We start from the raw sequence: 23,852 nt of genomic DNA on the forward strand, positions 1-23,852 counted from the left end.
CTCGGTGACACCTGGAAATGCAATAAAGTAAAACCTGGGCAGCCTTCAGACAGTTTGAATGGTGGCAAACACGTTATCACCCGTGCCGTGAAGAACTACGGCTCACTCTTTTCCCAAGGTCACTCCTGAAAACCTGGGAAATCGGGGGAGAGAATTTGTGCATGTGGCCACTCACACTTGTGGCTTTGTTCACAGATACGTGCTGCAATGTGACACTTATTCCAATCCCTTTTAATGTGGAAAAATAGACACTCTGGGAATATGTGGAAATGGGGAGAACCCCAAGGGTGGCAAAAGGATGGAAGGATTTTTTTTTCCTACTTTTTGCCATCCCTCCATCGCCAGAAGGCCCCACAGGGGTGTCTCAGTGGCCCCAGCCATGCTGTTGGAGGGGCCAGCTGGGGGTTTTGCAGGGATGGTGTATCCCAGGCTACCCCTGGAGATGATCCACACCTGCAATGGGACTGGGAGACAGGAGCTGGTGTGGGCAAAGCCAAATCCCCCCTGACCCTGCATTCCCCCACTGCCTCAGCTTCCCCCAACCTGGGTGAGGGCACAGAGGAGTTGCCAGAGGTGAGCACAGGCCCAGGGCTGCTCTCAATGAGCTGTTTGCAGGGAGGGGTTGCACAGCAGCTGCCAGAGCCATGCCCACCCTCTGAAGGCAAGGAGCAGCCCCTGCTCTCAGCAGCACACCTGGGAGGGGATGCCAAGGTGCCTTCCCCACCTGTGCACCCATAAAAACCCACACCTGCACCTTCCCCTCCCCTTCCTCTGCTCCCTGCTTCCTTCTGCCTCTCTGGGGGGAAAGCAGATCTTTAGAACTAATACAACCCACAGATTTTCAGATTTTGGATGTTTGGTTTGGGTTTTTTTAAGGTGGATGTATTTTTTAGTCTCAAAGTTTGCACTAAAGAGAAGGCGGCTGGAAATGTGTCCTGAGCTGAATGTTTTAAGGAGGACTCAAGCCCATCACCAAACACAGGTGGGTCTCTTTTTTAAATCTTGTGGTTTCCTTTCTCCCCTACTTCATCCTTGCCCTCTTGGTCAGCAACTGCCATGGTGGTTGCATACCTGAGGTCTGTGGTCCTGAGAAAGCCTTTAGAAATCTGGGAGTAATTGCACCCTTCAGCTAAAAAAACATGTTTGAGCATGGTGTTAGCACCCTCTTCTTGGGGTAGCAGTGTTGGTGTTGTCTCAGAGCTCTGGCTCTCCTGTGGTAGCTGCTCTTGTGCCAGGTGGGGCTAAGCTGCCCCAGGGCTGGCGGTGTGGGTGTTGTGGATGACAGAGCTCACTGTCCTGAGCACTCCTGTCCTCCTGCAAGTGGGGATGTTTGTGTGCTGGTGCCCACTGGGGCTGCTGGGAACTGGAATGGTGCTGGGTTCCATGCTGAGTGCTGCTCAAACTCAGCAAAAATGGGCAAAACGAGTCCTTTGGGCTGCAAATATGCAGATTATTTCCAATGCAAGTTTGTGCTGGGGGGAGACTGGAGGATGTGGGGCTGCTCCTGCTGGGAGAAGGGGGCTCCTTCCAGCCCCAGGGGCTTGGGAGGCCTGGCAGTGCCATCAAGGGATGCTCTCTGCTCCCCTCCCGGAGCCAAATGCTGTGTGGTTCGTTCAGGGCCATGGTGAATGCCCCAGTTTGGCCCCTGGTTGTTTTTCTGTCTCTCAGTGACATCTGGTGCATTGCTGTGAGTTCCCAGAAAGAGGCCCTGATGGAGGATGTCAGGGTAGGAAGAAAGGAGCTGACCTTGCTATTAAAAGGCAGCAGAAATGGAAATGTTTCAGGCTGTTTCTAGCAGACATGTCTGGGAAGAAAATCTCTTTGCTCTGTTCCATCAGGCCCTCATGAGCAGCTTTTCTCTGCTAATTGTTCACTTGATACTACACTGGAGATGTTCATTTATCCCTGTCCCCATTGTATGCCTAAAGAGATCCTGGGGAGTTTGAGAGGGAGCTGAGTCCTACTGATCCCTCTTGGCTTTGTACATGTCTGGTCTCACAGTGGCACCAACAGCTCTGCTGCTCTTGGGCCAAAGATGTTGGTCTTGAATGGGGAAGAGTTTGGGCCCCAGTCCTGCGTGGAGTCCTAAGCAATCCTGCTGAATCCGGTTCAGCAACCCCAGCAATGTCCCTTTAAAGAGGGAATTTCTTGCAAATCTCTGATCCCTGCTCTGAGCAGGGTCCTATGGAGGAAGGAAACCTTGCCAATGTGTGGCTGTGATGTGGGAGAAGTTGAGTAATTATTGAGATTAGTGAGAATAAGCTTTGCTTACAGTTTGAGATTAATAAATGTTGTAAACTCCCTTGGCTTTTTGGCTGAAATCAAATGTGGCATCAGTGTAACAGCTGTATCCATTGTCTGGGGAGTGGAAGACTCACCTTGCTTGATACAAGGTGTGAACTTGATTTAAAAGGGCTTCCCTTCACTTTTGTTCCCCTGAACAGTGCTGAGGGATCCTGCTGGGTGATTCTGTGGGAAGCAGGGGCTGCTCTGCCTGCCTGGAGGGGAAGGGCAGGAGGGAGGACAGTGTGATAGCCTGTGCTGGGTATGTGGGACCTGTGTGCTAGAGGACAGCATGGGTGTGGGGACAGCAGGCAGCCGTGGGGATGGAGATGTCAGATGGTCCCTGCTGGCCACAGAGGGATCATCTCCCTGCTTCAGACTCATCAGAGCTGCACTGACAGCTCCAAAAGCCTGACACTGCCTCAGCAGCAAAGGCACAGATCATGCCAGGTGCCACCTACCTGTGCCCCAGGTATGGTGCGCAGTGCCCTGGCTTTGTGCAGGGCCTGGAGGGAGCTCAGAGCCAGCCCTCACCCACATGGGTGGTGCAGGGGCTTGGTGGCAGCCACCAGAACCAAGGGTTTACATGAGTAAGGCCAGGAGCACAGGCAGCTGCCCTTGACTTCAGGCTCAGTGCTTCCACTGTTCAGAGCAATGTTTTCCAGCCCCTGCCTGTGGACGTGTCAGTGGTGCTGCCAAAAGCTGTCCCAGCAGGCCCACAGCAGTGGGAGCATCAATGAAGCAGCTTCCAGAGGCCATGGGCACAGAACAGGGACAGCCAAAGGCTTTCTGTGCTCTGCCTTCAAATGCTCTTTGATGATGAAAGTGGTTCCTGTGAAAGATCACCACAAGCTCTCTGGTGCTGAGCACGGGTGGGCACTGCCTGGGCTGGGGGCCTGTGCTGCTGGGGCAGTGGCCAGGGCTGGGCAGTGAGGCCAGCATGCCCAAATGGAGAGGGCTGACAGTGCAGGAGCTCAGGGATGGGCTCTCCTGTGGGGTTTCTCCATCTTCAGTGCATTGAATCTGTACTGGGGTGAAAACGTCAGCTTCATCACTGTTTTCACTCAGCATGTTGGTCTTGGTCTGCTCTTGCTGTCCTTAACAGTGACAAACCCCTGAGCAGAGAGCACCTAATGACTTTGCCTTCCACTCCACAGAGAGGGTAGATGGCACTTGTAGAGAGCCATAAGAGATCCCAGGAGCCTTTCCCCACCTCAGGGGCCTGGCCTAGGGCTCGTTGCAATAAATCAGCCTGGCATGGCTCTGCCTGTCCTTGCAAAGTGAACCCCAAGTGTGCTGCAGGGAGGGTTTGTTTGCTGGGCCAGAAAAAGTGGAGCACATCCTGAGAGAAGGGCAGGAACCACACTCAGGCACATGGCTCATGGAGGGGCAGAGCTTCATCCCTCCAAGCCCTGCAGGTCTGAGCCACTGGAATTGTGCTGCTGCAGCCCCACACAGCCAGGATGCAGGATGCAATGTCTGTAACTGAGGAGTCTCCAGGAAGGCCCTCTCCCCTTCAGAGACTGAGAGAGCTGATGCTGGGAGGCAGAGCACATTGCCTTTGACTGTTGTGGACTGACTGACTGTCTTCAGACCTGCTGGAGCATCTGGCTGGGCACAGGACATGGCAGCAGGGGATGTGGCAGATGCTGCACCAGCCATGTGGATGTGTAATGCACACCAGCACAGAATGTACTGTGCAGCGTGTGTGACTGGGGATGCAGTATTTATTTAGGTGTTGAAGGTGAAATTAATCTCTGCCATTTCCCTATGGGCTCAATCCTTACCTGCTCTCCCAGCTGAAAGGCAACACTGCACCATGGGAACGTCCTCCCAGCTCAGAGGGATGTTTGCTGGGGTTTGGGAGCAAAGCCCTTTTCCCTCCACACCCCCAATGCCAACATTCACTTCCCTTTCCCCCTTACCCCTCTCCTCACTCACTTTTCCCTTCATTTCCAAATGCTGGTGGGGCTGCCTCTGCTCTGCCTCTTTCCCTTGTTTTTCTCAACTGTTTTGGAGCCCAGTGGGTGGCTTGGGACAGAAACCTGCCCAGCTCATGAAAGCCATAGAAACACTTCCTATGGGGCTGATAAAAGCAGGGTGGTGGTTTTCCTTTTTTTTTTTTTTTTTTTTTTCCCCTTGACCAGAACCCAAAATAGCCCTTTCCAGTGCAACAGATACATCACCACCAACTCACCTTGGTGCAGTAACTGCAAATCCTTCTGCGTGGTGATGCTGGAGGCAGCCAGGCTGCTGCTCCTGCCCAGCATGCCCAGGTAGAGTGGGGAGCAATGGCCCTGGGATGGGTGGAGCCACTGGGAGCATCCTCACAGCAATGCTTTCCTTAACCTGTTGACCTCAACCCTTGCCTGCTGGGCTGTTCCCAAGGCTCCTAAACAAAACCCATCCTTCATTAGGTAATGTGGCTACATTTTTTTTTTTTCAAAATTGAGGGGTTTTTTCTTAAATCACTTTTTTTTCCCACCAAACTAAGAGGGAAGAGAAGGGGAGGAAGGGAAACCCCTCAGCTCTTGTCTTGGTGACTTGTCATGCCTGCCTTTAATTGACAGACCTTGTTATTAATGTTTTCCAGCCGCCTCTCATCCAGGGCTCAAACCTCCCTTTTAAAGCCCTGTCATGTTAAAAATTGACATGTGTTGACTTTGGCCTGGGAGAAGCCGGGCCCTGGCTGTAGGTAGGAACTGCATGTGTTTAGTCTGGCTTACATTTTATTTTCTCCTTTCATCAAATTAGTTCAGCTGTATTTTTTTTTTTTCTGAAGGAAAGAAAAGAAAAACTGCTTGACAATCTGAGGCTGTGGGTTAGAATTGCAGCATTGCGTTAAAACAACAAAAAATAACTTACAAATGTGGGCTGTGTCAGGCCTGGTGGAGATGGGGCCGCTGGAGCAGGGATGGGAAAAGCTGCTGCAAGGAAACACTCTCTCCCTGGATGCACAGAGATTGCTCCTGCAGCCCCACAGCCCTGGCTGTTCGTCTGATTTATTCCAGTTTGCTTGTTGGATTCAGCCTTGCTAAAATTAGTGCTGTCCTAGCTGCACCAGGTTTATTTCTCCATGTTTTGCTGAGCTGTCAGCAGCCTTGCTGTGGGTATCGCAGTTCTCCACCTAAAGATCAGCCAGGGATGTGCTGCAAGCCCTCAGAGTGACCACTGGGCTGGAGAGCCAAGGAAATCCTGCTTATTGACCATTAAATATCTGGGATTAGGGGTTGTGCAGTACATTTCATCGGGACAGCAGCTAAGATCCAGACTTTATCCATCAGGGATGCTCCTGCCTCTGGATGTGGAGTGGAGGAGCACCCAACACAGGGCAGAGCATCTCCTGCCCCTGCTCCCCCAGGTTTTACCTAAACCTTAGTGCCTCACTGTGGGAGGCATCTGGTTCCCTCTTCCTCTATTTCCCCAGGTGCTTCCGAGTCAAAGGCAGTCAAAATGTCCACAGGGTTCATGTACACAGGACACCCCCCCAGGTCACAGAGGGCCAGGGAGCACCACGTGCTGTTCTGGTGCCAAATGAAAAGCAGCAGCTGAAGCTTCAGGGAGCTCCTGATGGGCTCATGTCACCATCCTGAATCCGACAGTGAATCCTCCCCTGCTCTGCCCAGGATAAAATGGAACCAGGGGCTGGAAACAGTGCAGGGGATGGGGAGGAGCCCCAGGAGGGGTTGCCAAGAGGAGACACCTCTCCTACCCCCTCAGGGGCATGGCAGTGGCCTTGACTGTCCCTTACAGTGACAAATGCCTCAGCAAAGGGCACCCAGTGACTTGGTTTTCCATTCCACAGAGAGGGGAGATAGCCTTTAAGAGAGCCCAGGAGCTGATGTGCCCTATTATACCCAAACAGCACGAGTAAAGTGCAAAATAAACACAGAAGAATCCTCCTTTGCCCCAGGGAGTGTTGCAGACAACCCATCTTGGCCTGCTGACAGGTCTTGCAGGTGGGTGCTGGTTCAGCATCTCCCTCTTAGCAATTCCAGTGTATGTCCTTTTATCCTGCATCTTGTGCTGGGTGTTTCTGTGGGCCCCATGGGATGCCCACCCAGCTGATCATAATCCTCTGTGCCCTCTAGGACTGTGCCAGACCCACCATTCTGCAGTCACAGCCTCCCAGCCTGGATTATCTCCCTGGTTTTTGTCTGTATGTGCAAACAAGAGGTCCCTGGGTGATGCTGGCTGCCCCACAGGTGCAAACAGGGGAGCTGAAGAGTTCCCTGACTGACCTACACAGGAACAGCTCCCCCAGAAAGTGTGAAGGGATTTGGCACCAAGACCTCATCTCCCCACAGCCACAATCCCTATCACAAATTCCCCTCTGGGCAGCTGGTCCATACACAGGAGGACTTGACTCCTCATGGGGGGGCTGAAATATTTTCTCACAGTTACTTTTGTAACATAAGCGAAATCAAAGCAAAACGTGTCAAAATTCCCATTAAGACACATTTAACTTCCCTTGTTCCGAGACAAAGTGCCTTTGCCTGGAGGCAGGTTTCGGGTTTGCTGCCTGCCGTGGGAGACTATTGGATTACAGGCAGCACCGAGCCAGAGTTTGCTTTCTTTAGGGGAAAGGCTTTTCCTAATCAGGATCAGTTTAATTCTGTTATCTGAATTATTAGCTTGGCTCTGTGTCTGGGCTGGGCAGGAAGAAGATGAGGGAAAGGAGAGGAGAGGGGAGAGGCTCTGAGCCCCACAGGGCAGGGTCTCCCCTTGTCTGGGACCTGCTCTTGGCACTACAAAAGCTCAGTGTTGGTGTTGTGGACAGTGATGGATGAGGAGGCTGTGAAGGCTCTCCAGGGCTTTGCAGCTCCAGGTTAAGGCTCATTGTCTGGCTCTGCCATGGGTGAGTGTCAGCCTGGTTTACTGGTGGGGAAACTGAGGCACAGGGCAGCAATCAGGAATGTGCAGCTAAGCTGCCCTCACCTGTGGAGATGGAAGATGAATTTTTCATTAAGTGGAGGATACAGCAAAATCCCTTCTTTCCTCCTGGGAAAAAACAGCATCTCTGCATCCTGGCTCATGTGTCAGGGGAGAGTGTTTGGGCCTTACCACATCCTTGCTTTGAAAAGGATACTTTTTCCCTTTTCCTTTTTTTTCTTTCCCTTTTCTCTCCCAGGAGCGAGGGTGTGTATGGAAATTTGAAGGGAGTGTTTTCCATGTTAATCCTCCAATGTCCTCACTCTGTGTCACAGGGTCTGCCTGCGGTCCCCACTCCCTGCTGGATCTTGGTGCTTGTTTTTGAAGCATACACAGTTATTGCTGCTTTGAGCCCAGGGAGAATTTTGGCTGTCAAACCTGCTCACAGGGCACCAGAGAGCAGCAGCAGCAACAAATAACCTGTGGGTGCTGCTGGTGGGATGGGGAATGCTGGTGTGGTGGTGCTGGGAAGGGCTGGCCTGAATGAAGAACCTGGGCAATGCATCCTGAGTGCCCAGGGAGTGAGGTTTGTGCTATCTGTGCCTCTGAACTGAATGAAGCTGATGTGCAGGTTGATGTTGAGAGTTGATGTTACTTTGGGTCACTGCTGGGGGCTTCTGCCAGAGAGCTGCTGATGTCCAAGATGTGGGGTACCAGCTAGGCTAGGCACTTTGAACATCTTCTCCAACATCCTCTAGCCCAGTCTTGTATCCTGAAGTCCTACCTGCTCTTCTGGAAAGAGGCCAAGGAGATGGGACATGGCATGAGCTCAGGCTATAGGAGCTTTGACTTTCTGGCATGAGCTGCTGAACCAGCGTGACAAGGATGGCACTTCCCAGGGCCACCAACTGGGACAGCCCACAGCCACCCTCAGCAGCTGTCCAACACCTCCCCACTGCTGCTGCCACTCAAGCCCTGCCCTGCAGCTTCTCCTGGTGAGCACAGTTCCTGTCTGGGTGTCTCGTGATGCCACCCACCCATGGGAAAGGGACCTTCTCCCAGCTGGGAGTGGGCAGAGCCCTGAGCAAGCCTGCAGGGCTGTTGTGCCTCCAAAGCTAGCCTCTCTCACCCAGGGTGCCTCACCAAAATAGCTGCTATGGAAAGAGCTTTGTTGACCTTTTTCTTTTCCTTTTATTTTTCTTTTTTTTTTTTCTTCCTGTGCTCAAACTTCCCCAGACCTCCTCAGAAGACCCTGGCATATTATCCTACAGATGTGCCATAGAAGTCTTGGTTGCAAAATATATCCGGCATGGCAGTTGGCAGTGTTGTGCAATCTCCATCAACTTACGGAAACCACTGTGAGATACTCTCAGAGAGGGACTCCAGCCCATCCATCACTCCAGCCACAGTCATGTGTCCCACTGTCAGCCAGGAGGGCACAGCAGCACGGGCACTGCGAGCACCAGAGAGCTTTCCCTCCCAGTGGGTGCTCTCGTGCAGGGCTGGATGGATATCAGCTCTCTCCTGGTCCCTTCGCCTCTCAGACCTTCTCTGTTGTGTTCCACCAATGTACCACCATTAGATATTGTCCTTCAGGGTCTGTCACTGCTGCTGGAGTCACACCAGTGGTCAGAATCTGGGTGGTTGGGAATGGCCATAGAAAGCTCAACATGGCAGAGATGATGGTTATAGTAGCTCTGAGAGGCCAGATGTGAGATGGCAACAGGAAAGCTGCTGTTCAGATCCCAGGTTTCCTCCTTCTGAACTTATGGTGGTGTTCACAGGGGTCTTAGGATGAGGGAAGAAACAAGAATGTTGATTCCATGTTTCAGAAGGCTTGATTTATTATTTTATGATGTATATTATATTAAAACTACACTAAAAGAATAGAAGAAAGGATTTCATCAGTAGGCTGGCTAAGAATAGAAAAGGAATTATAACAAAGGCTTGTGACTGACGAAGACAGTCTGAGACAGCTGACTGTGATTGGCCATTAGTTAGAAACAATCAACATGGGCCAATCACAGATCCACCTGTTGCATTCCACAGCAGCAGATAACCATTGTTTACATTTTGTTCCTGAGGCTTCTCAGGTGAAAAAATCCTAAGGAAAGGATTTTTCAGAAAATATCATGGCTCCATTAACCCAGCAGCGACCTTCCCACTGGCTCCAAGGCCCAGCAGTCAGTACAGAGTGCTGGGCAGGCAATAGGGCACCTTCCACCCAGTGATCCATCCTGTTCCTCTGTTCTCTGGGACTCTTGCTAAATCCCCTCTCACATAAGTGGGGCTTGGGCTGTGCAGGGACTCGTGCAACAACCTGGCTCTCCTGGATTGCCAGGAACGTGAGCCTGGACTGGCAACATTCAGCCATGGGCAAACCTGGGCAATGGGCTGCAGCACAGAGTTCTCGCTGCCTTTACCCATCCCTGTCCTTGGGACACATTCCTCACCAGTGCCAGGGCTGTAGGGGTCATGGCAGAGCACTGGGAAAGGACAAGGTGCTGCTGTGAGTGGCCATTGCTTACCCTTGGCCGCTGAACCCTGCTCAGCATGGCCAGCTCTTAATCACCATGGTTTATTGCTGGCACCTCCTGGCCAGCTCACTCTCTCCTCCTGAGCTGCCTCTTGCCCTCCTCTCTCTCCCTGCAGGCATATTAAATCACTGAGCTCTGCCCAGGAGAAATTGCTGCTGCTCCATTACCCCGCTGTCAGCATCCAGCACACTCGTGAGAATCAGGTTCCACATCAGAAAATAATAAAGGCAATATTATGAGCAGAGGGGAGAGGAGATTAAAAAACCTGTTTAAAGAGCCTTCTGGTCCCCATGCTGTTTATCACACTTCATGACTTTGTGTTATTTTTGTTGTCACTGAAGTTGGACTTTTAATTTTCCTCTGATCATCAGGTGACTGGTTTGTAATTTCCCTATGGCTCCAAGGATTAAAATAGGTTGTTTTTAAAAATACCTCTTGCTCCCCAAGATCAGGTGGTGATACTTTCTTTTCTAGTTGGAGTACTAATTGAATACTTTATTTAGCCCAAGCACAGATGTGGAATGCACTGAGTCCACCCCAGGGCTGAGCCAGACCCACAGTGACAGTGACAGAGCTGCTAGGGAGGACTTTGTGTCCCAGTGCTTGGCTACCTCTGTTCCTCTTGGGATCTTGCTGCCACTCTCATGTTTATCCAGGACTTTTGGGATTTTTTTTCCTTTCTTTTTTCCTTTTTTTTTTTTTTTTGGCATGATTTAGTTTCCAGGGTGTTTTGGTCAATTTTCATCCTCAATGCTTTTGACTAACGAGACTGTTGAATTTCACAGAGCGGTTTTCATGCTCTGACACATTTGTGCTGTGGGTTGGCAGCAGTATAAAGTGAGGGTATTTAAGTCCTCCAGCCAAAACTGCCATCTCCTTCACCTCCATGCCAAGTGCTTTATCTGTGATAGGGGTTTTGTGGCTTTTTTAAATTAATGGATAACTGCATATATAAATCCCACGAGCTGCAAAGAAATGTTGGGTGATGGTTATGGAGACTGTGGGTGTGCATGGGCATGTGCTGTGCAGCACAGACGTGGGTGCTGCCTGCCTTGGTGGCTGTGCCCATCTCTGCTCTGCTGCGTTTGTGTTGCTCTTACCCAACCAAGGTTACCTGGGCTGGTGTAACTCATTTAATTGCAGTGCAGGTCTGTGGCAGGCCTAGAGAGCTTCATGTGAATCTGGGATCCATCACACAAGCAGCTCTGTCTGCAGCTCCAGCTGGTTTGGCCATGGGAGAGAGGGATCTATCTTGGAGATGTTGGCTGGAAGCCACTCCTGGAGGGCTCCAGCCTGAGAGTGCAGCACTGCTGCACATCCTAAATCAGCTCAGCTCTGGCTTTGCTCACCCAAGGCCTGCAGACCTCCAAGGATGGCTCTCCCCTCTCCCCACAGCCACACTCCTGCCCTGCCAGCTGCAGGAAGGAGCAGGCAGGGACTAGAGCCCTGTTTTGCACAGGATGGGGCATGGGGCAGTGGCAAACACCATTGCTGTGAGGGGCTGGTGGAGGGAGATGGGCCATGGTAGAGCTGCCACAGGCACTGCTGGTGCCCTGTCCATGGCTCTGCGCTGGTTTTGCTTATAGCCTGAGATGTGAGTGCAGGTGGAGCTGTGCTGTGGCTGTGCTGTGCACGCTCCCAAAGGGAGCAGGAGGTGAAAACCCTCTGCAGGAGCCACTGCTTCATTTTATTCTGCTATCCCATTTTACTTCACCCTGCTCCCTGGGCACAGAGTGGGCAGAGCTCTGTCATTTTCCTGGGAGCAAAGGTGCTGCCTGGGTTTGCTGAGGTGAACCCAGGTCCAGCCCCTGGTGGTGAGAGATTTGCCTGGTGGGAGGAGAGCAGAGCTCTGTCTCACCTCTGGTCTATCCCTCTCCCTTCCCCCAAGCCCAGGCAGACACATTTGGCACCACTCCAACAACAAGTCGTGCTGGCATCAGAGACTAAAATTTTTTTTTAAATTATTTTTAAAAAATTCTGCATGTTCCTAAAGAAAACCCCAAACTGAGCTCTCCCAGCTGGAGGGTAGGGGTCGGTTGCTTTGTAATCACTCCCAGCTTGCTGTTGAAAACATCATGGTCAGATTTTTATCAGTGCCTGAACAGGAACAGCCTTGGAGGACTGTCTCTGGGGAGATCAGGTGGTTACCTAGAGCAGAGTGAGAGCTCCTGCCCAGCCAGCTGAGGTGCCTTTTAGATGGCACTGATTTGATGTGTGCCTGGGGCCCAGCATCCCTGGTGCTCCTTGGATGTTTCAGGTGCCTGGGGAAGGCCTTTGCCTGTCAGGTGATGCCCACAGTGGGGTGTAAACATGGAGTTAACTCCTGTTCATGGTGTGAAGGAAGGGCTGGGGATACCCAGAAGGTAGGTGGGATGTGTTTATCTATCCTCAGAATGTTGTGAAAGGAGAAAAGGGCAAGAAGGCTCAGAGCTGCCCTGTGGGAAGCGAAGTGATAATGGGGATAAGGCTTGAGCTGTGCAGAGAGAACCCTACAAAAATCTGACAAGGTCTGTGCTGCAGGAACAAGGTCAAGGTATGACCAAATGGTGTGAGGAGGGCTGGGCTGGAAGTGATGAGATTTGATCTGTGGTGTTGCTAAGCAGCTTTGGGGCTAACATGGATCCCAAGGAGGTTGCAGCATCCTCCAGTGACAGTGACCAGGGCTGGCAGAGGAATCTGCACAAGAGGAGATAGATTTGAAGAGCAAGAAGCTGCTGGTGCAGGCTGGGATAGATGTACAGTGGACAGGGAGGAGATGAAGCCAGTTGCTTGGAGGGGAGCCTGGGTGATGGGAGGGAGTGAGGGTTGGAAGGCAAAGAGTGAAGAGCCCTGTTCCTATCAGGCAGCACAGCTCTGTGAGCCCAAACCTCTGCCTGGCTAATCTAGCTGCAGACTGGGAGATGCTGCTGGATGCTCTGCATGGAGAGTGCTCCCCGTGAGCCCAGGCACCAAGCAGGACAGAAACTCCCCACGGCCCCAGCCCCAATGTCATCTCCCACAGCAGGGTTTGTCCCATTCCTCCCTCTGCTTCCACTGTGCCATTCTCTCCATACCCTGGGAAGAGCACAGCCCTCTGCCCCAGCAGCAGCACAGAGCAGAGGGTGAGGGCAAGGCCAGGGCTTGCTGCAGCCGTGGCTGGCTGGGCAGTGCCGCTGGCTGGACTGGGAACACGAGCAGCACTCAGAGTTTCCAGTAAAGCTGTGGCCGTGGAGGGGGCAGGGACAGGGGCAGGAAACATGCAGCAGGAAGCTGGCTGTGCTGCCCGGCATTCCAGAGCGCTGGAAACCCGAGTCAGCTTCCTGCAGCCTGCCGGGACAGGGACAGCCTCCACCCCAGCAGCCCTGCAGGGCTGCGTGCCACAGGAGAGACAGCACAGGCATGCCTGAGATGGGTCTGTATGGAAATGAGCCGTGCCCTGCTGCTCCTGTCCTACTCTGACTATCACAGCCATCCATCCTCGTGTCTCCTCTGTGCCATCCATCCACACTGCCCTCCCAGATGTTGTTTCCATGTGCACCTCTGCTCTCCATCTCCTGGGCTTCCTTCAGTCCTGGAGAAACCCAAGCTGCTGCGTTTTAGAACAGTTGGCAACAGACCCATCCCTAAGGAATGGTGCTGTTCCCTTTCTTCCACTCGCATGTGGCCCACAGCTAGGCCATGGCCAAGAGCAGGGCTTGTTACCCTGTTCCTTCCAGCTTTCTCCATTTCCTCCTGTCTGTCTTGCTGCCTGCAATCCAAGCAGGACCATGAGACTTTGGGCTTTTCTCCTAAAACCTCTTCCACACTTATGGTTTGGGTTATTTCCTGTGTTAAGGTGCATGTGTTTTAGCCAGAAAGACCTCAACTGATCAGTAATTGTTGTAATTCCTTCTGCTTTCCTCCTAGACCCCTGTGATTCCCCCTTATGTGTGTTCATGGACAATTCCATTAATCCATCCACCAGTTAAACAAGTTTGGGCTCTGTGTTGGCACAACAGCACCCCTCCAAGAGGGCTACCAGATTTGTTCTCCTCTGCCAGCCCACTGGGTAAGTTCCACCCTCAGCAAGAGGCTAATATCTGAGTTTACTCTTGCTCCAGAAAGTCTGTGTGGTGGTCACGTCCTGGTTCATTTCTCCCGGCATCCCGTACTCATGCAGAGCCACTGCTGCACCTGCTGGCAGCGTTGCTCCTCTGCTGCCCTGTCCCTTCTCTCAGCATGCAGGTGAGAGCTCTGTCTGGGGGCTGAGCTCCATTTTGGGTGGAGCTGAGTGCTGTCTGTGGCAGTGTGAGCATTGGATGGCTGCAAAGCCTCTGCTTTGGAGTTGGGCTGGCACAGATGGCAAAGTGGGAAAGCAGATGGGCACAGGTGGTAAGGAAAGCCTCACTGGGCAGAGGGTTGTGGTGTACCTGTTTGAAGCTGACACATGCCCACAAAGTTTAAGGGTGCAAACTGGAGTTACTGAAACCCACAATTCACAGCAGGGGAAAATAAAACATTCCCAGCCACCACAGTTGAGGCCAGCACCATGATTCTTGAGGCTCAGAAAGCCTATTTTGCTGTTTTCTCTCATTACAATATAACTCTAGTTAGCCTGGAGTATTAGACAAGTCTCTTCAGTGCAGAGTTTTGCCAGCACAGCTCTGCCTTGGAGAGGGTCAGTGCTTCCGCCTGCAAACCCCCAGAGTGTTTTCCTTGGCAGTCCTTGTTCTGGCAGCATAAACTTGGCCCACCAGTGATCTCTGCTGCCTTGGCTGCCTTTCACAGCACACCTGGAACGGGACTGATCCCTGTTTGAAAGCCAAGCTCCACCTGTGACCTTCACCAAGCCCCTGAGCACGACCCAGCCTGCGAGCAGCAACCCACAAAGAACCTGCTCCACCTGTCCCTGCCACCTCCATCCAGCAGCAACCCCCTGGATAAAAAATTCCCCAAACCACCCTCCCATTCCCCCCACCTTGGCCAATTTCCCCCTGCACAGGGATCACCCATCTCTGCCAACCTGCGGCTGTGGGAAGCGGGAGCGCGGCTGGCGGCGGCTGCGGTTTCTCTCGCAGCTGAGATTGCAGGGCTGCAGCAATGAGCAATGAGTTGCCAGCCCCGGGAGCAGAGAGAGCACAGCCCAGCCGAGCAGCAATGCGTTCCCCAGCCCAGGGACCAGCAATGAGTTCCCAGCCCAGCCGAGCACACAGGGGGCTGCCCGGGGAGGAAATCCCAGCGCTCGGGGAGCTCCGCTCAATCACGGGCAGCAGCAAGGAGCAGGAAGCACTTGTTAGGAAGGAGCAAGGAAACAGAGCCTCTGCCCGACCCAAGCGCACCTTTCAGAACCGGAAAGTGGGAGAGGGAAGGCATAAAAGTGCTTTGAGCTTTCGCAGGGGATTGCAAAGGGCAAAGGGTGAGGGGAGAGGGAATAAACACCGGCGGGGCTCTCCAAGAGGGGCGGCCAGCGAGTGCGTGCTGTGAAGGGCACTTCATGGTGGAGCTGCTAATTAAATAAGAAAGGCTCGTCTCCATGCTTATTAGGTTAACTCAGCAGGGATATTGCAAAAGCAAATTCCTCCCAGCTAGTGTAATTAGGGGGCCGGAATTCCTCCGGTTCCTTGTCCTCCCTGCGAATCCTGCTAAAGCCATCAGGTGAGGACACCGGGAGAGGGGGGAACGTGCAAGTCCTGTGCAATAACAACCCCTCCAGCCTGGCAAGGATTTCAGATCAGGCTTGACTTTTTACTCTCTCCTTATTCCAGGGTGGAAAATACACGTTCAACAAAACAGGCTCCCAGTCCTGGCTGGGTCGTAGGGCTGCTTCCCCCAGGACACCATGCTCATGTTGAAGATTGAATGAGGACTGTGAGGGGTCTAGACAGGGCACCAGCAGCCCCACAGGATTTGGGAGGTGTCCACTCACAGCAAGGCTGTCCTGGATGGTGCTGCTGACCGGCTTCATCTTGCCAAGGGGTCACACATCCAGCACAGCAGGACATTCCTGTTTGCCTGGCACACCATGGCATGTGTGGCTGTGCTTGTGCCAGTGTGGCCTGAGCAGGCAGAGGAGGATGCTCATGGGGACAACACGTGAAGGTGTGTCCTGCCTGACACTAGGGGACACCAGGTATGTTGGGAACACAGGGCCAAGGAGAGTTATGGCATGGATGGAAGGGGAGAGCTGACTGGAGGGGATGGAGGGCATGGATGGAGGGTGAGGGGCTGGGAGAGGAAATGTGGGGGGAGGAGAAAGGGCGAGCCTGGGACCTTAAAGAGCAATTAGTCAAAGCTGAATTGTTTTTCTAAACTCTTAATGAAAACAAAGAGTAGGGCATGGCCCAGATGGTGCCAGGGGATCAAATAAATGTCGCACTCAGGAAGCAGCTGCTACTGGGAATGTTTCCTGCCAGCCCTGCTGCTGCTCACAGCCGCTTTTATTATTTGTTATTTTTCAGGACTGCAGCTGGGGTTTCCCTCCAGCTCTGTGGAAATATGTTTAAGGCTGGCCCATGCAAAGTGCCTGCTAGGGCTGGTCCCTGGCCCTTGGCAGCCCTGGGCATGCCACCAACCTGCCTGGCATCTGCTGCCATCCTTCTCCCTGGCAAAGCCTCTGATGGAGCAATTTCATCCTCCATGTCCCACCCAGCCTGGTCCAGCACCATCCTTGTCCCATTCTTTGTGTGCCTTTATCTCATGTAGGGTTTTACCTTTTTTGCCCCGTTTCCCTGCATCTACCAGTATGAGTTCAACATCTCCCTGTTCCGCGTTGTTGGTGTGAATGAACAGAATCAAGAAACTTGACTAAAATGAGCATTTTGGATGTTGTTTTTATCTGCCTGCTGGGTTTTGGAGAGAGAGAGGGGGTTTTACACTTGGCTCAGCCAAATGAGCTCCTAGCCATGAGCTGGCAGTCATGTGAGCTGGCAAAAGGTAGCAGAGAGAGGACTTGTGACACAGCAATTTGTGAGGCTGGTGTCCCTTTGATGGAGGGGAGGGTGGCTGACTGTGGGGCACTGTGTTCTGCCTCCCATGGTGGCTGGTCTCATCCAGTCCACCAGCAGACCCTCTGCTCCCTTCTTGTGGAGCACAAAAAATATGACTATCTTACATGCACTTTTTTGTGCCCGTCAGTTATGTAAGCTCAATGTGCCTGTCTCCATTTTTCTGGGCTTTTCAAGGCACCTGAGAATGTATGTGCAAAGACCTGAACTTTTAGAGAAAAGGGCTTGTTAGTGCTACCACAGAGGGAGAGAGCAGAACATGCCCTCAAACCCTTAATTAGCCAGCAGAGACTGCATGGGGCTGAGGTTTGTGGCACCAAAGAGTTGGACATTGCTTTGTAGGGCAGCTGCTCCCAGACCAACACACTCATAAGACATAAGGAACATGGTGGTTTGTGTATATCCAGGCATTTTATTGAGAGACCAGATGTAGGAACTGAGGAACTGTGTGCTGAGGTCCTGTCCTTGCTTGTTATACATGGAAAAAATAAATGAAACATGCAATGTTGTGGTACAGGCTGATCTTTGAGAATCTCATTTTCCACCCAAAATGGAAATGCTGTGTGTGCCCAGGAGGATGAGCATGGACATTTACCTGAGGCTCATGGCTGGCTTTCATCCAGACTGGAGTCAGATACTCCAAGCTGCTCAGCTACTCCAGGATGGGGATTGTCCCACTCAGCAGGTATGAATGAGGATTGTGTGAGCTCCCAAAGGCAGGGAAGGAGCTGGGTGAAAGGAAGCAGCCATGGAGCAGCCAGCACTGCCTGGGATGGTGAGAAAACCCTCCACGAGCCTGGGGCTGGGCAGCACAGTGCCAGCACGCTGGAAGGGCAGGAATGTTTCCCTGGAGTTTTGCTGCAGCCAGGCCGTCGCTGAGGCCATTGTGGCAGCCTGGAGATGCCCGTTGGGGGTTTGGGGCTGGGTCAGGGTAGGGGGCTGTTTCCCGACTGTGATGGCCAGGGCTGTGCCAGCTCATGCTGGAGACACCACTTCCCTGCCCGTCACAGCACGTCCTGGGATTTGTGGTTACGTCCTCGGAGCTGTTTGATCCGCTCGAATCACAGCTGATCAAAGGGGCAGTTTACGAGAACAAAACACTGGGTGACTTCCTCCAGTGGTGCCAGAGGCAGCCCTTTGGAGGCGAGATATAAGAAAATAAGGAATGTTTTAACTACTGAGTGTCTTGGCTCCTCAGAATAGCAGCTTCTGTGGGACAGCCCTGCTGCATGGCCCAGGCGAGACCCCAGTGAGGGAAGTTTCAAAAAATTTAAATGAGATATGTATATTCTGATAGATGACCTGATTTCTCTTCTACACACATTTAATAAACTGTGAATTCCTGTATTTCAGGCTTGTGAGCCAGCTTGGCTGCTGTAGTAACTCAGAAGTGAAAACCTTCAATTACTGAATAAGTGCACAGCAAAAGTCAAATGGGCCCATCACATTTGGAGTTTGCACACCAGCTGGGAAAGGAAAATGGCAGAAAAGTGGTAGCCACCATGATAAACCCGTTCCCTCTGTTTCAATGAATGCTTTGTTTTTTACATAGGACAATGCTCTCCGGCACATGGTGGGATTCTTGGGGTTGTCCTGTGCAGAGGCTTGGACTTGATTCTTGTGGATGACTTCCAGCTTGGGATACTGTCTGACTTCATGATTTAATTATCTTTGCTTGGTCAACAGAAGAAAGAGATACATAGTGATGGCTGTCCTGCAGCAATAAACTAGCATGGTGACCACAGATTGCCATCCTGCCTGAGACATTGAGAGTGTCACCAGATGGGAAGAAGTTTGTCCCAGGTAGGTGCTGTCAGACTGAATCTCAGCTGTAGACTCTCCTGTGGTCCCTGTGCTGGGTGACCCTCCAGAGTTTCCTGATTCTCTTTTTGACCTGTCCAGTGAACTGGGAGGTTTGCTGATAACAGACATTGTGTTGACCATCATTTCTGGAAGCTGGACCATGCTCTGGGATGGTTGCACTGACCCTGATGGTCAGGAGTAAATGGGATAAATGGGCTTTTCAGTGGAATTGTGTAGGAGTGGCTACCACTCCAAAGGCTGCTCAGGTGGAGCTTAGGGACCTTTCTGTGCTGGTCTGTGTGTTACCAGAATATCAAAGGCTGAAAACTCAATTTCTTGTTGCATGGGAGTGGGAGGAGATGGGCAGAGAGTGGAAAGTGACCCAGGGGTGGGAAGCATTAAAGAGGGCTGGGCAGAGGGGTGCTCCCCACCCAGGCTCATTCTCTGGAAAAAGCCTGCTCCCCAGGTGCAGGAGGAAACCGGCGCTGGTGATGTGCTCCGGATGTCACCGTGCAATCAGGGAGGCTGTTCACAGGTCACTAATTGATTGGGGCAGCCACAGCAGGAAGAAATTACTTCCAGGAGAGACAGAAAACCACACTGCCCAGCCAGCTTTGGAGAGGTCTCAGGGAGAGCAGAAAATCCTGAAACAATCAAAACACTTCAGAAAGAGGCATTTCTCTGCCATGGTGGTTGACTTGGGATGTGGCCTGGAGAGAAGCTGCCCACGTGCCTGTGCTGGTTTGGGGGACCCTGGGTATGGCAGGGCTGTTGGTCTGGGAAGCCCCTGGAGATGCTGGTGGCTGTACTCAGTGCTGGGGCAGGTGATGGAGCTTTTGGCTCTCCCTGTAGCCATCCCTCAAGAGACTTATTATCTCTTCTGACCTCCATTTAAGAAACTTCATCCACAAGAGGGGCTCTCAGGATTAATTAATTAAATGCTGTTAAGCAGAATGGACACCAGCTCAGAGAAATCCTTAAATACCAGTTGATGTCCACCCAGGCAGGATGGGTTTTTTTTCCTTGACTCCTTACACAGATTCCCTGCAGTCAGGGGCTGACCCCATAGTTGGCCATTGGGCTACTCAAGCAGAGCATCTCAAATGTAGCTTTTCCTTACAGCCTGGAAGATGCCAAGTTGATCTCGAGAATAAACCTGGGTGCTGTCCCGTGCTGTGAGGAGGGAAGAGCACGTTTCCTGAGGTGCTGAAGGGACATCCCAGCCTGCAGGAGTGATAGTGGGGAGCTGGTCCTGCCCTCTGGGGCTGCCTGAGGCGAGAGTGCTGAGCTGGTGAGAGCTGCAGGAATGCACTGTCTCCGAGTCTGCTCGTTTGGAAATGGTGCTCTTTTCAACGGTTCTGTTATCAGATGGAGCATTTCCTTCATCAGTGTTAATATCCATGTAGTGAAACAATGAAAGGGCTTCCTATCAGTTCCAAATAGGACGTGAAAAGCTCTCAGCGTTAAGAGTAGAGGATGCTGGAATAGGGCAATGGGAAACGCCTGAGTCACTGAAATGCCTCTTTGATTCCATGAGGCTGATACGTTCAAAAGGGAAGAAGAAAAAAATAAAAAGAGAGAGAGCAGAGCTGGTTAATGATCTGTGGGACAGAGAACAGGAAGGGGCAGCAATTGCAGCGTGGGCTCTGCAGAGGGGAGTCACAGGGGGATGTCTGGCAAAGGCTTTGGAAAGTACAGAGTGCAGCAGGGAACTGAGCACACTGAGCCTGCCTAGCTTGTTCTCAGAAAGGGGGAAGGCATGATGGAGAAATCCTTTCCCAGCTAACCCTGTAGCTCTTATCCTGCTGCCACTTGGCCAGTGTGTGCCAGCTCAGTGTGGGATCTATGAACTGCAAAACAAACTTTCAAACCACAGTGATTTAATGGTGCCGAAAGCACTGCAGATTTGGAGTAGGGGAAGGAAAATTCTGCTTTGCAAAGCACCCAAGGCCACAAGCCCACTGCTCAGAGGATCTGACATCCTCCATCATCTCTTGTCCCAGCTGGGGGCCATGCACAGCCACTTGTGCCAGAGCTGTGCCTGCTACCCTGGGGCAGAAGGAGCAGGGTATCCCAAGCCCACAGAAATCCCTGGCCTGGAGTAGGGCAGGCAGCCAGGCCAACACACTTTCTGCTCTTTTCTGGAACTGGAGGCCTCCCTGCCTGTCCCCATGGCCAGGTGTAAGTCTCAAGGCCACCAAACAAACACAGGGGCTGTGATCTGTGCCAGGTCAGAAGCTGGGGGCAGCATTTTTGTTGTTACAGGAAGAGCTGCAAATATTTTAAACATAACCTGTTTTCTCTCTCTGTTTTGCGAACCAACCCCAGTTGCCTGCCGGCAAACAGCCCACTGGGCATAATGGAAACTGCCTTATGTTCTCTGAGGGGAAATTCCTCAGTGGAATGAGTTGGAAACTGTGAAATGGAGGTCAGACTTGCTCCTTCATAGTGGCAGGAAGCCTTGGCCATCAAAGCTCAGTAAAGAGCAAACAGAATCAGGTTTCTCCCCACCTTAAGAAGCACCATGGTGGGCTGTATCCAAGGCTGCTCCCTGTGCAGGGTGATGGAGCAGTGCACACCCTAAATCATTGCTCTCCTGGCTGCACGGGCACAGGTGGGATGTGTAGAGGTGTGCAGGGGTCCCTCAGAGCCCCCTTTTCAGGGCTGTGTCCCACCCTCATTGTGCCTTGCCCAGAAGATTGCCTGTCTCCGTTTCCCTCCGTCCATGGGGCACCCAGTCCCAGGGAGACCCATCTGTGGGCGATGTGCAGCACAGAGCACAGCTGCCATTGCACACAGGACAGGGCTGCCCTTTGTGGAGAGCAAGAGGGAGTGATGAAAAGCCGGGGGGACGTGCAGAGGCTGGAGGGAGCCCAGCAGCGGGGCAGGAGCAGCTGAGGAGGGCTCACACACAAAGGGCCGTCCTGTCTTCACACCTGCAGGGCGGCAGGGCGCTGACAGGGACAATGACAGCACTGACAGGGACCATGACACCACTGACAGGGCTGGCCGCTGGCAGGCAGGGCTGAGGTGCCTCAGGTAAAGGCAAGCAGTGCAGTGACAGGAGACAGGGGTGACTGCAGAGGGGAAGGCAGCTGGTGTGGGCATGGTGGGGACAGGGACAGGTGCAGGTTGGGCACTTGTCTCTCCTCCTCTGTGTCTGCCTGTTCAGTAATTTGGTGTGAATCCACAGCCATGCTGTGCCCTTTCTGTGCCGTTTACACCCAGGAGTGCAGGTGGGGCTGGGGTTCTCTCAGAGTGCAGAGTCCAGGTGGGTGCTCAGCAATGTTTTGTCCCCACCACACGTGGGTGAGTTCCAGTATGGAGTTGTGGTGGGCACCCATCACCAGAGGGGGATAAGCCCCAGCTACCAGCCCTTTCCTTGCAGCGTGCACCAAACCTCACCACTTCTAACCCCAAAATACCAATGTGGCCCGGCTCTTGCTGCCCAGGAACTGGGGGTCTGGTGCTGTGGGATTGCTTCCTCTCACTGGGGCCAACATCTCTTGGGTCCTGCTCCCCTCTGCCTATTGTCACGGGTGTGGGGACACCTGTGATCACTTCTCACACATCCCCCGTGGGGTTGAGCAGAGATTAGGGGTGCTGGAGGAGGAGGGTCCTTGCCTTAGAGAGCAGGCTGTAGATGTGAGCATCCTTCCTGTGCCTTTGAACAGCTTGGCTTTGGGGACAGGCAGGCCGGGCCGATCCTCGGGACCTCCAGGCAGAGGGAACAGCGGGCGGATGATGCGAGCTCCGGCAGCGGGAACAGCGGGCGGATGGTGCCCTCCGGCGGCCCCGGGGCCGCTGCCGCTGCCGGGGACCCCTCAGGCTCCGGGACAGCGAATTGAGATGCCTCTCCTGTTCTTTCAGTCTGTAGGGATGCCTTCCCTCCTCTGTCTCTGCTTTTCCCGGCTCCCCGTTGCTGAGCTCCATTCCCTGTCTCTCGGCCCAGGGAGATGCTGTGTGAGCATCAATCTGCTGCTGTGTTGTGGGGCCAGACCCCTCCCTAGACAGGAGCCTTGGAGTCCCTGCAGCCCCAGGCTCTGAGTCTCCCCCAGGATGCTGAGCCTGGTCAGCTCCCACTCAAGGGGTAGTAACAAACCCCAGTCTTTAGTTTCAGGAGATCTGGGGATGATCTGCTCCTGGGTGGGCAGTGAAGGGGCTGTACAGGGATGGGGTGACCCTGAGAGCAGCCTGGTGGGATGGACACCCCGAGCATGGGCTCTGTTTGGTGTTTGGGTGTCCCCAGTGCGGCTGCCAGCACAGCCAGCTTGGGCCCTGAGTGGACCCGGAGTGTCTCTTTCCTGTCCCAGCTGGAAAGGGCTGGTCCCTGACAGTTTTCCTGTTTGGGTTACACCCCACAGTTCCCTAGCAGCCTGTCCCTCACAGGCTGGGTGGGGAGGGCAGCTCCCCTCCTGCTGCACCAGTGCCATGAAACAAACCTCCTACAGAAGGAATGGAGGAATATTTGGGCTGGGCAAATTAGTCCCTTTCAAGGTCTGAGCAGCCCAAGAGCCCATTAGGAGGCTTTCTGAGAAAATGGCCCTTGGGTCCCTGCAGGAGGCAGATGTACCCCTGACCCTAGGCAGAGGAAGAAAAGAAGACTAGGGCTAAGGCTAGATCAATGGAGAAAGCCGTGGAGGCAGCCATCTTTTGGCAGTTTTGGGTTTCCCTTGGGATGCCTTTTGCAGCTGCAGTGTGCCTGGAGCTCTGGGCTTTGTGGTTTTCTGAATGCTAACCCTAGGTGTAACCCTAACCATAGGTGAGGCAGTGAAAGGTGCATGGGGGTGTGGCTGGTGCCTAGTAGAATGGTGTGGAGGAAGCCATTTTTTGGCTGTTCTGTATTCCCCCTGGAATACCTTTTGTAGCTGCAGTGTGCCTGGAGCTCCGGGCTTTGTGGTTTTCCATACTTACCCTCGGCGTAACCCTGATCCTTGGCCGGGCTTTAAAAGCCATCTTGGGTGACGTCTCTTTCCAAGCAGAAATATGGGGACAGAGCCATGGTTTTGCAGTTCTGTGCTCCCCTTGGCATTCCTTTTTGCTGCTGCAGTGTGTCTGGAGCTCTGGGCTTTGTGGTTTTCAGAACCCTAACCCTTGGTGTAACCTGGAGTCCAAGTGGTGGCTTGGATTCCAGCTGGATTTGCTGCAGCAGGGATTGGTGTGGGGGGTGATGGGTGCCCAGATCCCACCCAACAGGCTTTGCTGGCTCAGCCACACGCTCACACCAGGCCACCGGTGACAGATGTCTGCTGGAGCTGTCACAGGACGACAACAGAGCACAGAGCTCCCTGCCCTGCCCCACAGATGGGCTGAGGCCGGGCTGCCTTCAAAGCAAAGCGTGCACGTTCCCCAGCCTGCTGGGATTACAAAGTTAAGGGCTGGCATTGTTTTCCCA

This window comes from Zonotrichia albicollis, chromosome 12 (assembly GCF_047830755.1).
Source record: "Zonotrichia albicollis isolate bZonAlb1 chromosome 12, bZonAlb1.hap1, whole genome shotgun sequence".
NCBI lineage: Eukaryota > Metazoa > Chordata > Aves > Passeriformes > Passerellidae > Zonotrichia > Zonotrichia albicollis.